This window comes from Asterias rubens, chromosome 7, assembly GCF_902459465.1.
Source record: "Asterias rubens chromosome 7, eAstRub1.3, whole genome shotgun sequence".
Taxonomy (NCBI): Eukaryota; Metazoa; Echinodermata; class Asteroidea; order Forcipulatida; family Asteriidae; genus Asterias; species Asterias rubens.
The window spans coordinates 13,762,076-13,780,379 of NC_047068.1; the positions used below are offsets into that span (position 1 = coordinate 13,762,076).

General features: G+C 38.1%; 1 long non-coding RNA gene across 1 annotated transcript; it reads left to right on the plus strand.

Annotated features, from left to right (window-relative positions):
• The first annotated feature begins 9,352 nt into the window (after nucleotides 1-9,352).
• LOC117292758 lies at nucleotides 9,353-15,727 on the plus strand. Its single transcript, XR_004519318.1, has 3 exons — nucleotides 9,353-9,458; nucleotides 10,449-10,530; nucleotides 12,195-15,727. It is a non-coding gene; the product is annotated as an uncharacterized LOC117292758 (long non-coding RNA).
• The last annotated feature ends 2,577 nt before the right edge of the window (nucleotides 15,728-18,304 follow it).

Genomic DNA, 18,304 nt, shown 5'->3' on the forward strand with positions numbered 1-18,304 from the left:
AAGTTTGCATTGTTGTTGCTTGTGCTCGACTAAAAATTTTCAGTGTTTTCGGCTTAACAGCTTTAGGAATGTATTCACTCAACCAGAAACATTTTGCTTTAAGAGGTACTAATTGTTGTCTACTGCTATTTAGCTTTACAGTTCAAGGCTCGATTTCACAAAACATGAAGATTAATCTTCAGATGAGTTGTCAGTATCACCATGGTGATTTGCAATTTGCATATGACATCACACAAAGCTTAGCAATAAGATGGACGCACATCTTAAGATCAATCATGGCACTTTGTGAAAACGAGCCCAGGCACTGTCCAGTATTACACATCTTCAAGACGATGCAAACTCGACCGGCCCCTTGCACAAGTGCGCCCATTGAAAGTTAAAACCTCCGTGAGAAATTTTGAAAGCACATATGATTTTTTATTTTTATATTTTGATCGAGATGCACTGTCCTGAACGACGTGTGGGAACGGGTTGAGAAGGATGAGGCAAGTGTCAAGACACAAGGAGTAAAAAAAAAACACTCACTGCCTTGAGATGTGTCGATGGCTCCAGGGGTCTTGGCAATGACTTGGGGTGTTTTAGGCACTTCATACTGGCCAAGGTCTCCTGTGGGGTGACAGGGAATGAAAACTCGTAGCTTGATTGTGGCGCGTTGCAAGAGGGAGATGCAACGGAAGATACGTTGCAAGAGGAAGATGCAGCGGAAGATGCTGTAGATGGGTGGAGTCAAGATGGCTAGAGGGAAAATTTAAAAAGCTCTGTTTGAGATGTTAGAAGCAAGGGTGTGAAGGGGAAGGTCATTTGAGGTTTATCAAAAAAGTTACTCATAGATGTTAAACTTGCATTGGAGATAAAGAATATTATTATCGGTCATTGGAGTCGGGAGAAAATAACGGGAAAACCCACCCTTGTTTCCGCACGTTTCACCGTGTCATGACATGTGTTTTAAATAAATCTGTTTTTCTCTATATCGAGAGTTGATAATTGTTTTAATGTTTTCTCAAAAAGTAAAGCATTTCATGGAATAATATTTCAAGAGAAGTCTTTCACCATTACCTTCTGTAAACCCTGTAAGTTATTTGTAAATCTGTGAACTTTTAATTTTTGTTCTGTTCAGAAAGTGTCCAATGGCTTTAAGGTCATATGAATATTATGAAGGATGTGCAATTCTGACCATGGACCTTTGGCATTATGTTAAAAGGGAAGAAATCTTTGTCTTTTGAGATGTAGAACAATGAGCCATTCCAGCAGCTTTATTCCATGTACTGCATCCTCTGAGATTATTGTAATCTTGAATATTTTCACCTTGTAGCCCCCCCCCCCTTACCAAGAGTGGCTTTTAGCCTTGTTTGGTGTAAACTTATATATTTGTCTCCGTTTTTTTAAGTAAATAAACTCCCAATGACTAGCTTTCAATGTCAACACTCACTACAGCCAACCTGTGAAACTTTCCTCAAATTCATTTAAAAAAACCCAGTTTATTTGACACCAATTTGTCTGCACATTGGGGAGATTCTGATGTTGCGTCAAACAAGGGTGATTTGTTAGGGTCATCAAATGCCATCTCCTCATCTTTGAGACAGCGTTTCAGACAGGACTATTGCCCTGGTGTTGCCTTTACACCCATGGGACCCAGTCGTTTCTCACCGTTGATCCCCATCAGGTTTTCTTTAAATTGGGGCTTGCAGACGATTCCTTTCTTTCCACTCGGATTTTGTTTGTTGGTCTTTTCAAATCCCCAGTTCACACAAAACACATTTTCAATTCTGTCTGGATTTCCGTGGTGAGACGTGTCATGTTTGTTTTAGATGTGGGAAGTTGGACACATTAGAACAAACAGGCACACTGGGATTATTGTATGTTATCTCATGTTGCATTGTACAGTTTCAAGACACTATTGGTAAATTGGTAATTGTCAAAGACCAGTCTTCTCACTGGGTGTATCTCAACATTATGCATAAAATAACAAACCTGTGAAAGTTTTAACTCAATTGAAGTTGCGAGATAATAATGAAATAAAAAACTCCCTCGTCACATGAAAATGTGTGCTTTCAGATGCTTGATTTCGAAACCTCAAAATCTAATTCGGTCTCAAAATCAAATTCGTGGAAAATTACTTCTTTCTCAAAAACTACTTTACTTCAGTGGGAACCATTTCTCACAATGTTTTATACTATCAACAGCTCCCCATTACTCGTTACCACGTAAGTTTTTGTGCTAATAACTATTTTGAGTAATAACCAATAGTGTCCACTGCCTTTAAAGAGACTAATGTAGGATTGGTGAGCAAAGTATTGTCTACATAGAAAGCAAATTATTATTTATGAGAGATCGCCTGACATCACCTGTCCGGACGGCCACTTACAGGTGTGGGCAACACTTAACTGCGACCCAAATCAACTGCCCCCAGGGGCATGTTGCCACCTACATACTCATGGTGCTGAAACAGGGTTACCCCCTTCACAGTCCAGAAGGATGTAGGCAAGGGTATCATCCATTAGGAGTCTGGCTGGTAGAACAGAGAATGCACTACCCTCCCAACTTTTTATGAAGCAATTATGGTCAAGTGCCCTTCTCAAGGGGTACAAGTGTCATGAGTGGGATTTGAACCCACACTCTGCTGCTGACAACACCAGAGCTTGGGTCCGGTGAACTAGACCCCTCGGCAAGGACACACCACATACTGTTTCAAATGTTGAGACAACACCGGTTCGTGTCAGAACACAACAGAGCTTTTATATTTGGTTGTACCCGTAATTTTAGTCTAATAGTTTTTCTTATGGAAAATTGATTAGTTTCAATCTGAGAGCTCACTTCATACCAGTACCACCCCCTCAAACAAATAGTAAACAAATATTAAAATTTATTGTAATTATGGCAGCAATGTAAGGCCCTGTATGAAATCCCTCCTAAAATGTGAACTGTTCTCCATTTGTTTTTATTAAACATATAAAAGCAACACGTCCACTATATCGAAATTTTCACAGAGTGTACGATCAGAAATCGAGAAGGCAAGAATGAAGATACTTGAACACCCAACAAAAAAACCAACGTTATATAATAGATGTTAACTTTGCATCGGGGATAAAGAATGTAAATTGTGGTTTTTACCCATACACCGATGTGTGTTAGCACTGTATAGTAATTACTTGTCCGAGTCCTGTGAAAAAATATCACAGACATATTACTCGGGTGGGATTCGTACCCACGACCCTTGCAATTCTAGAGCAGTGTCTTACCAACTAGACTACCAAGATTGCCCGGTAGCTAGGGGCAGTTCAAATCCAATGTCTTAATGTTCTATGTCTATGTCTTCTTCCTTTAATGTTGCACTTTGTATTTTGATTTAACATGTTTAAAGGCAGTGGACACTATTGGTAAATACTCAAAATAATTCTTAGCATAAAACCTTACTCGGTAATGAGTAACGGGGAGAGGTTGATAGTATAAAACATTGTGAGAAACGGCTCCCTCTGAAGTGATGTAGTTTTCGAGAAAGAAGTAATTTTCCATGAATCTGATTTCGAGACCTCAGATTTAGAATTTGAGGTCTCGAAATCAAGCATCTGAAAGCACACAACTTCGTGTGACAAGGATGTTTTTTCTTTCATAGTTATCTCGCAACTTCCACGACCAATTGAGCTCAAATTTTCACAGACCTGTGAAAATTTGAGCTCAATTGGTCTTTAATTGGTCGTTGGTTTGTTAATTTATGCATATGTTGATATACACCAAGTGAGAAGACTGGTCTTTGACAATTACCAATAGTGTCCAGTGTCTTTAAGGTTACTTGACACAAACATCTGACTGTCTCGATCTCACCATTGATGTCATTTGATGCTTAATGTATCACATCTCTGTTGTTTTCACAATCATCCGGGGATTTGAAGCAATCAACACTGTGCCCTTTCATGTTTGCTTAAGATTTAGGGACATGTGACACCCCTGCCTCCTCACAGTAATCAAAGTGCTATTCACACGACAGCAATTTAACTGGGGTTCCTTGCTTAATTTTAGCATTGTAAAATATAGAAATGTTTGAAAAGATTATGCAAGAGAACTTGAACAGTAGAACAATGGTTGTCCTTTCAGACGAAGTACATTTTGAAAGAAATTACAACTATGCTACAATTTAGCAAGGGACCCTTGCTAAACTGCTCTCATGTGAAAGCGGCTTTAGTGTGCTCATCTCTCTTTGGAGATAGTTATAACATGTTTCTGCTCTTTGACCACCCCTTACCATATTTGAAGACATATCCCATGCAGCACATGCAACTAAGGGCTCCCCTGCACTTAATTCTCTCCCACTACCTTAAGATTAATCAGGGTTTTGGGTCACAAGATACAGTGAGAACGCCTTAGGACCATTAGTAGAGAAGAGCTCCAAGTCAACTCCATCCGAGGCAATTAAGTTCCACTTTATCCAATCAAATCTGTTACATGCATGCACAGAGAGCCTGAGATGTTTGTCTCCCAACGTCACCAAGACTGACTTGGGAGATCTCTGTGAAATGTTTTGTAAGACGTTCTCGTTTGAAATGGCAGAGGAGAGACTCTATCATCTGGAGATTACCCCTGATACAAGACTGAAACAGTGACATAGCTTATGTCCCTTTTAAAGAGAACAGAATTTTTTGCCCTGATTTTGTGATTTCCCCCCCAAAAAGCCCTTGCAGAACATGTTATCTGGAACGTGCGCAGATGCAAGACTAAAACAATGATATAACCTATCGCCTTTTTAAACAGATTGTTTGCCCTGATTTTGTCTTTTTTCCCCCGAAGATCTCCCCTTGCCTTTTAACTGTCTTGAACAACTTGATCTTTTTATCAAGGGAAAGAAGTTAATGCACCTTGTCCCAACTTCTACCGTTCCATTTGTGATTGTGTAGAGAGTCTGTAAATCCCTCTCTTGGAAGTTAAGTGGTTTTCATCTCGAGACCCAAGAGGGGACTGCTTCTCTGTTTCATGGACTTTATATTTGTACAATTATTACACCCGGGTAACACAAGTGTCATTTTGTAAGACCAGAAGGTTAGGTTTATTAACTGCTGCTCCGGCCTGATACTTCAGCCTGCTCCGGCCTGATACTAGGCAACGAAAGCGAATGCCTCCATGCCCACTGGTCATTGCCTTGGTGCCCTTCAAATGCTAAAATAGAAATTTACAATTTCCACAAAGGGTGCCTTTTACCAAGGAGAAAATGTCTTGGTGCCCTTGCCCTTTCAAAAATGAAGTATACAGGCCTGGCTGCTATTAATGTGTAAGATTTCTCGTCTTACAGTCCTGATACTTCACAGAGGCAATAAAGTTGATTGCCTCACAGTGCCCCCTGGTCATTGACTTGGTGCCCTCGAAATCCTCCAGTAGAAATTTACACTTTCCTCATAAGATATGCCCTTTACCAAGGAAAAAAATGTCCTTGTGCCCTTGCCCTTTCAAAAACCAAGCACACAGGCCTGCTAATTTGTAAGCTTTCTTGTGTTATATTGTTTTCAATGATTCGGCAAGGGCGAGGACACATTAAAATGCATGAGAACTCCATACGCTCCCCAAGGTTTCTTTCCCATCCAGGGAATTATTTATTTTTGTATGTGGATGATATTAATAATTCATGGGAACACCCTGTGAGTGGGGAGATGAATCTAGATTCCATAAGTCTGGGAATTCCACAATCTCCTCAAGACAATTAGAATAAAGGGTTTTCTTGAGATGCAGATTTATTCATGTTCATCTTATGCGGGGCTGCTGGTTTCTGTTTTTTCTCATCGATAACAAAACTTGAGTGTTGAACTGAGCCAACAGTGTTGTCTATGGTATATGGTCAAATTTTTGGATTTGGTGTTTACAATTTATTGTTGATTTTATGGTTTGAAATGATACGGAATGAAATCTGTTATCTGTTTGGACTGGGTTAGTAAGCTAAAGCATGAGATTTATTGAGAATTTTGTAACTTTGAGTTTTTGGTCCAAAATAAAAAAAAACTGCCATGGCAAAATTTTCAGATTTAGGGTAAAAGAAGGTGTGATTTTATGGTTTCACTTGATACAGAACAGACTATTATAAAGACATTTTATGTGTGCGGACTAGGTATATGAGCTAAAGTTTGTCAAGATTTCACAATAATATGTAAGCTGACAGACTGTTCGGCCCTTCGGCTCATCTTGCTCAGGGCTAGCTGTGATATTGTCAACGGGTATCAAGTTATGAAATCCATCGTAAATTATCTGATGCGTCACCAGGGGAGAATCTGCAGGCCATGGTTTTTCTGAAATATCTACCCACCAATGGGCTGATTTTAATAGGCCTCATACTCTATCAAATTATTTTGTGGATGGAATCCGAGGTAGAAGCAGGAACAAATTTACCATATTTTTTACAATTAGAAGAAATGAAATCTACTGTTCTTTTCAGAACCACCCCCAACTCAATTAGAGATTATCATTACATGGTGTTACCGCAAACCTTACTATATCGTATTTCCACCATGCAAGTTTCAAATCCTATTTGAGACTTGATGAATTTTGCTAAGATTTTGATAATTGTAAAGTTGTAAAATAACTAAGTCAATTTGATTGATCATAAATATGATGAATATTAGTAGTATGGTACCTTGATGAGATTCAGTATCATATGCCTCGATCCCAGGGTGGGTGGGGGGGTCTGAGGAAGGGGGTTGGTAACATGTCTCCCTGAATAATTTACAGTCAAAATGATTTACATATTAACTTTACAAAGTGTCAAATCCACAGTATAAATATATTTTGTGCATATATACATTCATTGGCCCAGTGGGGTGAGGGGGATGTAAAGTGACACACTTTTCCGTAATGCATTGCACTATCCAGAGCTTGTGTACTTCTTTACCAAGTAAGTTTGTTATTGCCATTGATTTTCAGAGTCATTACCAAACGTATACTGACCCTTTAACATGTATTGTATATCGTTGCCGTACCCGCTGCCAAAACATAGTATTCAAACTGCACCGAGCAATCTCGGTAGTCTAGTTGGTCAGACACTGCTCTAGAATTGCAAGGGTCGTGGGTTTGAATTCCACCCGAGTAACATGCCTGTGATATTTTTTTCACAGGACTCGGGAAAGTACTGAGTATACAGTGCTAACACACATCGGTGTATGGGTAAAAAACCAAAATTAATATTCTTTATCCCCGATGCAAATTTAACATCTATTATATCGTTGCGGTACCCGCTGCCAAGACATAGGATTCGAACTGCACCGAGCAATCTCGGTAGTCTAGTTGGTCAGACACTGCTCTAGAATTGCAAGGGTCATGGGTTCGAATCCCACCCGAGTAACATGCCTGTGATATTGTTTCACAGGACTCGGGAAAGTACTGAGTATACAGTGCTAACACACATCGGTGTATGGGTTACAAACCAATATTAATATACTGACCCTTTAAGCTCTCTATAATTTTTCTAAAAATGTTTTTCCTCTGCTCATAGAGATAGCACTTTTAAGTCCAATTACCTAACAGGCAAAATGGAATGATGACTTGCAGATTTACTGTCATCTATTCATTTATTTATCTGTGTAGAATATATCAAACAGTATGAATAATTGTAATCCTTTAGTGTGTATTTATAATTGTAATACAAAAGCTGTTGCACACTGTGTTATCTGGAATGTGTCTCCACCGGAAACAGCTGTTAAGTTTGTAAATCAATGAACATATTATAACGACAGTTTGACAATCACAACCTAAAGGCATAATAAGCTAATTTTGTTTTACTAACAGAATTTTAAAGATTTTTTTGGCATGCCGTAGAGGCATCACTCAACAGACATATTTGAATGCAATTTATAAAAAAAAAAATTAAAGGTAAAAATCACTAACAAACTCTTCTTTTCACAAAAATCATTATAAATTTTGGTTATTCCAGGAATGTTGTGATTATATTTAGAATATTCGTGTCAAGGGAGTGATTTGGTTTGTGCATAGAGGATGACTTTGTTTTACCAAGGCCAAAGGGATGAATGATCGATAGTTCAATATTCGAATTACTGGATGAATACCAGTTTTCAACATATTTTAATAATTGCATTGATTATTATTTAAATTATCCCAATCAACTGGGATCCAAGGCTCAAGTGGTATACCATCTGAACTGTCATAATAATTACGTGTTGTGGGGAGCATTCTAGGGCACTGGACCCAAGCACTGGTGTTTCTGATCAGCAGAGTGTAGGTTTGAGTCCCAGTCTTTACACAAATGTCATTAAGCAAGACACTTGGCCATTATTGCTGCTTCCTTTGGATGGGACCTGACGACGTATTTCGCGTGTGTTGTGTAATGCAAGTCAAAGATCCTGGTTTACACTGATCATTAAGAGAAAGGGGCCTAAAGGGTCTATGTAACTTTGCAGGACAAAAACACAGTGTCCACAGATTTACACTAAACTTACACAGTTTGAAGATAATGATAGTAGAAAGCTTCCCTGAAAATATTACGGGCTGAGGTGCTATAGTTTTTGGGAAATGAGTAAAACAATGTCATGAAAATAATTTTCGTCTCATGAGACGAAAATTATTTTAATCATTTACAAACAGATTTTCATGACATTGTTTTACTCATTTCTCAAAAACTACAGCACCTCAGTAAGTGAGATTTGAAGGGAAGCTTTCCACTATCATTATCTTCAGACCCTGTAAGTTTAATGTAAATCAATGGACATTTTGAAAAAGTACCCAAATCCTTTAAACGAAAGAGTTTGGCGGTCGGGTTGGCATAGTAGTACATTTCCTTGCCTTCCACCTCTAGGACCCTGGGCTAGCCCTAGGCCCCATGTCATAGAGCTGCTAAGCACAAACATTTGCTAAGCATGAAATCTCTTCCTTGGCAATAACAGGATTACCAACCAAATTTCCATTTGTTGCATATTGCTTGTTACTGGTATTCAGCTGTTGTTTGCTTTAACCTTAAAATCATGTGGAAATTTGGTTGGTAATCCTGTTTTTATCATAAAAGAAATTTCATGCTAAGCAAATTTGTGTGCTTAGCAGCTCTATGAAATTGGGCCCTGGTGTTTCTTGAACAGTTGACAACAAGCTGATTTTGCCAAATAAGCTTGTAAACCCTTGCAAGGTGTTGTGTAAATTGGTCTCGTAATTTAAAAACTTCTGTATGCCTACCTTAAAAAAAATATTAGACGCATGTTGCTAAAAAGCGCTTTGTAAGAACCCATTTTTATGACTTCTGTAATTTAAAAAACTCTTTATGCCTACCTTTAAAAAACCCATATTAGATGCATGTTGCTAAAAAGTGCTTTGTACGAACCAATTTTAATGACTATTTTTTTCCCATTTTCTTATTCATTGATTCTCCAGGTGAGAAAGACCACATCTAATAAGATGTATGAGATGTTACTGATGTTCGATGATGTCATTCCTGAAGAGAACCAAGAGGAAGTCTTGACAATACTCAGCGAGACCAAATGGTGAGAACAATTGTAAAGGATATTCCATCAATATTCCACCATCTAAAGATCACAGACATTCCTGTGAGTTGTCAAGATTTTATTCACTTTAAAACTGTTCTGAGAAAGTGGTTAAGGCTCTGGACACCTTTGGTAATTGTCCAAGACCAGTATTCTCACTTGATGTATCCCAACATGCATCAAATAACAAACCTGTGAAAATTTTGACTCAATTGGTCATTGAAGTTGCAAGAGAATAATGAAAGAAAAAAACACCCTTGTCACATTACTTTGTGTGCTTTTAGATGCACAATAAAAGGCTTCAGCTGAAGTCTTTTATTATTTGAGTGAGAAATTACCTCTTTCTCAAAAAACTATGTTACTTCAGAGGGAGACATTTCTCACAATGTTTTATACTATCAACAGGTCTCCTGTTATTTAGAGTAATTACCAATAGTGTCAAGTGCCTTTAACCAAAGATAACCTTATTTTGTCCAAGCCTGTAGATTTCCATTTGTAATTATATCGAGAGTTCCAGACAGCTCAATGGAAGAGCGAGTGTTATTACTGCTGGGTTAATCACCATTTACCCTGGTCAGTAATTGTATGAGACCAATCCACATGCAAGATTGCAGTGTGACTGGCATTCAAACTGGGGGTCCAATACAAATTTAACCGTGTGACCTCAGCAAAACTCAAAATATGTAAAGTTTTCAGTTTTGTTTATGTTTCCTCAAAAAATTGTTCCATCTGAACTGACTGAATAGTAAGTTTATGTTGAATTTGTTTCTACTGTCCCCAAGGATGATCCGGTTGAATGCATTCGTCCAATCAGCAACTAACTGCGTGACCTCATGAATTATCAACATATTTTATTGTTGAATTTGTTCTTTATTGCTATATCCAAGGATGACCAGGTTGAAAGCATTCGTCCAATCAGAAACCAGCTGTGTGACCTCATGAATATTCAAAATATTTTAATGTTGAATTTGTTTTTTTTGCTACCACCAGGGATGACCCGGTTGAAAGCATTCGTCCAATCAGAAACCAGCTGTGTGACCTCATGAATATTACAAGGCCCAAGATGTTAAAGGTATGACTTGTATAACGTGAGAAACACTTAAACAGATAAATGTGTTAAAACATTTCAGCAAATACTTTTGTTTTTTCATCTCTATCCTTCTTGTTGATCTTGCTTAATGCAACTTTGCCCATACGAATAATTATACTTTTAGATTTCATAGTGTACTTCAGAATGTATAGGCTACTGCATTGAATTGGACATGCATTTATTTTATCTTTCTTGTCCAGCTGGTTTATTATTTGATCAGTTCTATGACGTCATAATGCTTTCATTATGTGATGCATGGTTGATCATTTTTATGTAAACCATGTAATGGTACAAAAACACGTTTCAAATGTCATTTTATTTTAACGTGAGTTTGATTCTAATGGATCTCTCTCTACTTTGTGATTTTGTCTTCAATCTTGTCCTGTTCCCTTCTCCCTGTCCTTGTAGCACCTCCACCAAATCTCTTTTCTTAAAAAGCAATCAAGGAAACAAACAAACAAACAAACAAATAAACAAACAAACAAACAAACAAACAAACACACCCGCACAACAATAATTAAAACCTTACATTTCCAGGTACTTATGAGCCTTTTTTCAGTCATGTGATGCAGTCTTCAGGAGTCCACTTCAAAGAAACAATTTATCACTCTAAAGAAACATTTTGATTCCATCAGCTCACTTTTTTATGACATAAAAAATGTTGAGCACTTGAAGTGGTTGTCTGTGAACTCATTTGACTTAATAGCACACTGCATGTACATTTGTCTTTAAATGTCAGGCATATTATTTATGTCTTGATGCAGTTATGATTGTCAGGTTGAGATGTTCTCACGTATGAAGTTTGGGTAATCAAGGAGCAGTGGTCTGCCCCCCACCACATCCATCGTCTTTAGACACATCTTAAGACACATACCGTTCCCGCCACTTTCGTTCCCACCACTTCCCCCCAAGAGTAAACCTCCAAGCCAGACTCTACCAATAACCGTTGTGCTCTGACTGTGAAGCAGAATTAATCTCCCCCCTTATGCAAACTCCTCAAGGGGGTATATACCGAGACGATAAGTCCATCTCGCAAAGAGAGAGACACATAACGAGCGACCCCCCTCTCTTGGGAGGCTGAATGATGGCCTTAAGATTGACAATATTAGATTGTCCTGTCTGGATGACTGCCGGCATTAATTAGCCTTAAAAATTTCCAATCAGTCGGCTTGCGATGATATACTCTGCTATAGTTTCTAATTCGATGTGCCATCGGCGCTGTCCTTCTCATCATAAAAATAGTCACAAGCTCTGAGGTTTTTTTTTCCCCTCAAAATCGCAGATATTTTTTTGTGTCGGTATTTTCCCGCTTCTGCGAGCTTGTATTACCCAGTAATACCCTTAATGTGACATAATTGATTGTTTTTTTTATTGGCTCATGGATTCACGAGGAAGGGCCTTAAACACATCCCATAAACTTGGACAACAGTTGCATTTTGGATTTAACCTCAAAATCCATTTGATAAATTCGCTGACAAAACACCCAAGAAATACTAAAGAGTTGATTCTGTTCATGTGTTTTGAAAGTATGATAACTCAATACTTGTTGTGTTGAAATAATCTGAGCTGTTTTTATATTGAGTTTAGCATTGTTTGTTTTTTCTCACAGTAAGATTAATTTATTTATTTTTCTATTGTTCCCTCAGGGTGCAACACCAAAGGAAGGTTAAACGTCCACGGAACCAAACAACAGTTGAGCTATCAGGGTCAAAGTTCAGGGTCCATTTGCATAAAGCTTGTAAGCACAACAATTTGCTTAGCAGAAACAGGTTACCAGCCCAAATTACATAATTATAGGCCTTTTTCAAGACCATGGTTCGGCTTTGGATTCGGTTTCAGGCTGAAACCCTGGGCGCGTATACGCAAAGCAGGCGCATTTGTCAAAAGAACCGCTGGGCCAAGCTATCATGAGCCAAATCCAAAGCCAAATCCAGTCGTATCGAAAAGGGCCTAAGATTGCATGCTGGTGGCAGTATTTTCTGCTTATAAGTTGGGCCCTGGTCATTTTGGATTTGCACCATATGGCTGCTGGTGCTCTTCATTATTAAATTAGAGGGAAGTGATTGGTCAGTTGATGGTCAATTGCTCAATTGTGATTGATTTGTTTGTGAATATTCTACAGCATGAAAATTTAAGAGGTGTGTTTGGTCAGCTTGCACTTAATTTAAAATGTGTTTATGTGTGTATTGATAGTTATTTATATATATGAATAATCAAAATGCATTTATGTTGGGACCAATTAATCCTGAAACGCTATCTGTTGATTTCATGAGTGAGGTGTTGTGGTCGTTATGTTTGTTAAAGGCTGTAGGGGTCGTCAGAAATGACTGGCCACCCTAACTGTGCCCTGCCATGTCAAACTGCAAGATGGATTCACAGTGTTTGATATGGGCGTGATTCCTGGCTCTACTGCAGTAACAGGTTGAATGGCTTCTGACTTGCACCACTGAATACAAATACTGACAAATTAGGTGGACAGCAAACATTAGGACTAAATAGCTCACTTAGTAGATATATATCTAGCCTATGTCGCTCCATACTGCAGAAGGAAGGCCTCTTCATCACCATTCCACCTTCTGATCTTCCTTGTGCTTATCGCATCCATGTGACATCCATGTGATTTTTTTAAATTCTCTGATGTCGTCCATCCCAGCGCCTACTTGATCTGCCTCATTGTCTTGTAATTGGTAGCCAGCACTAAATCTGGAGATTGCAGGCCCAAGTACTGCTCTGTCATTTTTACTTTTTTTTTCCAACCCAAAATGATTTAAACATTAACCCAGTCTGTTTTACTCACTAACTTGTCTGTGCATTATGCCAGACAATGGTAATACATGCAATACAGACAATATATCAGAATACAGACAGCACGACAGCGAAGCCAAGTCTGTATGCACAAAACAGTGAACACATCTTGGTTATGCTGTTTAGACTCTTTTCATTTTTCTCGTCCATAATATGAATTTTCATTTAACAATTTATAGTCACAGTGTGGGCCCTTCTCTTAATAACAATGTCAGTATTTCAGAAAGCTTGTAAGCGTGCACAAATTGCACAGAAAAAAATTGTTCAACCGAAATAGGTTGCCAGCCAAAAATGTCAATTTCGTTTAGATTAACGTGTTTAGATTGCTGTGACTGGTACCCCACAGGTAATCAGGGGAAAACAAAGAGTGGAAAAAACCTGGAAAAAAACTAGTTCTAATCTTTCTGCCTTACAGCTTCAATCAAATTTGGTCCAGCATATACCTATAATTGACTTTTACATGATGTGACAACAGAATCACTTAGTAGAAAATCTACTCAATGTTTGTATTCAATGAGCTAAAAATTGGAGTGATATAACAATAATCTCTGAACTGATTCAAGATTGTTTAAGGTTTCACTTCAGTTTATGAGAAACTGTGATGCAAGTCTTTCAATGCACATTTAAGGCTTTAAATAGAAAACACAATTAATTGTTATCGCTAGCAAAGAAATGAAGTGTAAGTCACAACCTTGGAGCTTACTGATTATAAAGTTGATATTATACCTTAACAAAATAGACATGCCATTTGAAATAAATTTGAACAGATGACATGTAAAGACTGGCGTGTGATTTGTGAAGATTTGTCCTTATTACAGGATTTCTCACTGATCTCCCTGCATCTTCAAATTTTCATGAAAGAGCAGACTTGCCAAGACTTATATGAAAAGACTGGTTCTGACCAGACGTAAAGGTATCTGTTTGAAATGATCTACAAAGTCTGCACACCTCTAAATTGTGACATTCTGTACATTCAGGTAGCTTCGTTTTGACAAAAAGGGGAAACTGTTATCCATTTTTTTTTCTTCTTCAGGTTTATACAATTTCACAACTATCGACCATAAAAAATCACAATTGCCTTTATATTTGATCGATTGCTGCAATGGAAATGCTTGTAATGTATGGTAGGAAGGTGCAAAAGAAAATAAGCAGGAGTAGAATATAAAGCAAGACAAGTTATCAAAAGAACATAATCTACCTATAAGCAATCAGATACAACAAACATGGTGAGCTCCGCCAAACCAAATAGATAGAAAAATAAGTTGTTTTTGTTGTGTTCACTAAAACGAGAGTGTTTAGAGACAACAATGAGAATAGACTCTTCCCCAACCCAATGATATACTACATATCCTTTAAGCTGTAATGGAAAGCTATAATGGTAAAAGTTCTAAATGGAAACCATTATTAAACCTCAGTGTGCAGCAAAGCCATTGAGTCTGATTGATAACAATCAAAAAGTGCCGGGCAGCTGTAACTACTGCCTTAAGATTGCCACCCTGCATCGTTATATTGTGAGGATCCCAGTTAAGTGTTAATGCGGGCAGTAATAGCGTGAGTTGGGGGTCGTAAATGAAGTCATTCCCCGCTCTGAAAGTGTCCCTAAAGTAGCGATGTCTCGGTCTTTGACAAGTGTGTTTGTTGCTTTCTTGCATTCGCTACATCGTATTCAGACTCTATTAAATGAAAGAGGGGGGATCCATTTCAATGATCAACCCAGCAGTCTTATTTATGGTTACTCGTTTCCTCTCTGTCTTCTCTCCTTTATGTCTTGACAAATCTGCGACGCTTAAGTGCTGCATTTGTCAGCGTTTTGACTTTAGTTCTTTTTTTCTTTTTTTCTTTTTTTGCGGGAATGAAAGATGGGTAGAACCACTTTGTGATATGAAACCCGCACGCACAGAGCACGATAATGGGTTTGGCTTTAATGACACCAAGGTGAATCGAATGGAAATGGCAGATACCGAAGATTAATGACTCGGCGGTTTGAAGATGGAGCAACAAAACAAAAACAAGAATTAGGAGCAAGTTTTTAAAAACCACTCAAAGGAAGTTGTATTATCTAAGGGGGGGGGGTGCTATACAATCCAGATAGTTCGTACGTCATGTAAGACATCATGACATGACGTCACAATATGCAAATTATCGTAGACTGCTCCCAGTTAAGATAACATATTTTACTGAGTATCTGTCTGTAGGACCTGCTTTAGTTGGCAGATTGGATGACTTTACTAAGGAAACATTTACACCAGTCCTGTTTGCAGGGTGGAGGAATGAAAAACGCTTATCTTTTGCTCAGAACAAGGTCATTAAAGGCAGTGGACACTATTGGTAATTGTCAAAATCCAGTCTTCTCACTTGGTGTGTCTCAACATGTACATAAAATAACAAACCTGTAAAAATTTGAGCTCGATTGGTCGTCGAAGTTGCGAGATAACTATGAAAGAAAGAAAACACCCTTGTCACACCAAGTTGTGTACTTTCAGATGCTTGATTTCGAGACCTCAAGTTCTAAACTTGAGGTCTCAAAATCAAATTCGTGGAAAATTACTTCTTTCTCGAAAACTACATCACTTCAGAGGGAGCCGTTTATCACAATGTTTTATACTATCAACCTCTCCCTATTACTAGTTACCAATTAAGGTTTTATGCTAATAATTATTTGAGTAATTACCGATAGTGTCCACTGCCTTCCATGGCGATTTCATATAGATGTAAACAATGATCAACAGATTATTAAATGAAAAATGCGTATAATTTGAAAAAAAAGGAAACGATTACTTAGAAAACGTTTGTTTCTTTTTGCCAATCAAATACTTTGAAAACCACTCTTGATACAAAAAAATAATAAACATTTACCAGGAGCTCCAAGATATGCAAAAGCAATTTTACCAAAATCCATACAAATTGCACTAAGAACCTTATAAAATAGCAGACAATATCAAACAAAATGTATCATAGAGAAAAAAGCTTTATCTTGTGGTTTCAACAGCACCAATCCAATAAATTTATACAGGAACCAGAATGGTTAACAGGTAGTAGTAGTTCTGCCATTCTTCAAGAGTAGAACAAGGTGTGATGACAAAGACTGTTGAATATAATTCAAGCAAAACAGGAATAGCTATCAACTCTCCCTGGTTCTGCAGAAAGTTTCCTCGAAAATAAACAAATCTTTCCATGTTTTGATGAACAATTTGAAAAACTGATTTTGAAAACTTTTGTTTATCTATTATGTTGAATGTAATTGTACTAAATCTCACTGATTTTGTAAACTTTGTCCCTATTATGTTGAATGTTATTCTTGTTGTACACGATCTCGCTGATTGCAAGATGTAAATAACCGCAGCTGTGATACAGGTTCGTATTTACCATATTCAGTGCTTGTGGCGATTAATTTGACCTGTAATTTTTTTAACGAGGGATATCGTCACTTGAATAAATTATGGTTTGTATATGCAAGGTAGACATGTAAATGATGTATCTTGCATGATTTCAAGTGTTTAGTGTGTGTGTGTGATATGCAATTTTAAAGCCATAAGGTTTATAACAACGAATAAGAAGAATGAATAAATCAATGTTTCGCATTAGTTAAACTGAAGTGTTCCTGTGTTTTGCTTTAAAGCACCACCGTATTCGACAAGGTTCGTGAGATACAATAATGTGTCGGACATAAATGTTGTGTTGGAAACGATGTGTCGGACATAATGGTAAGACATTTTGGCAAGTATCGAGTGCACACGTTTAGTCGACCCGTGATTGACTAAAGACCAGCAACGTACATGCACAGTGACACACTCACTGGAACGACTCGTTTGGAAGCCTAGTCAATCTTCGGTACCACGACATTCAACACTTCGTTGTCTTCCGCGTTTTCGCTATAGTGTAGCATGGAACAGGCTTTTGGGACCAGTGCAGAAACCATGGTCATGAGGCTGGTTCAAAATGGTTGACAACATTAGTCAACCAATGGTCGACCAGCATGGGTTCGAGTCAAAATAGTCAACCTTTAGTTAACCATGGTGCACACTCGAACTCGCTCTTATGTGTCTGCCGTAATTGGTCGGGCTAATGATTTTTTGGACACAGTTGGTCAGACAAAATAGTTCTGACGCATTGGTCCATGTCAAACGTAATAATAGTTGTCTGTACATGTCGAACGTAATTGTCAATTACAGGCGTAATGGACCATGTCGAACCATGTCGAACATATTGGTCCATATCAAACGTAATAGTCGATATCGGACGTCAAGATCCAAGTCTAACCTAATTGTGTATGTCCAACGTTATTCCCATGTCGGACGTATGCCTGATGCCTGAAATAATTAACGTTTGAAACGTATTTGCTTCGTCGGGTGGGGGGGGGATAACGTAATTGTATCAACCCTTTTATTGTCTGCATTGGTGGCCATGTAACGAGTGTTTGTAGGAAAGTTGTAACTCCTTTTGTAATTCATGGTGATCTTAACAGTTGTCAGGATGTTGTCTCGGTATCATTCCTTCGGGTCCAATTAAGACTATATCTGATGATTGTATCCACTGTATACAAAGCTTGCGCAAATCACCTCGTTGTTCAATTACGTATATTGCAATCGTCAAAAGAGCACGTCCTCGACATTTTATGAAAATCTAGATCAAGAATAGAAAACATCGCTCTGAAATTGTTTGACCTATATCATACTGACTTTGGTTTGGGGTGCTGTTATTTCATTCATCCGTTTCTGTAAATGATATCTTCCATCAAGCTATCAAGGATATACACAGTCGTGATATTCCATCAGGGGGATAGTGTTTGACTGAAGTTAACCGCCGATTACTTTTTGCGTACATTGACTGTGATAGCAATCAGACGCTAATGAGAATGATTTCTATTCAGACAGGGCCCAGGAAGTAAAGCGAAGAATCCACTCTCAGTCCAAGGTGATCCTCGTCCGCGGACTTGTCTCATTTGATAAAG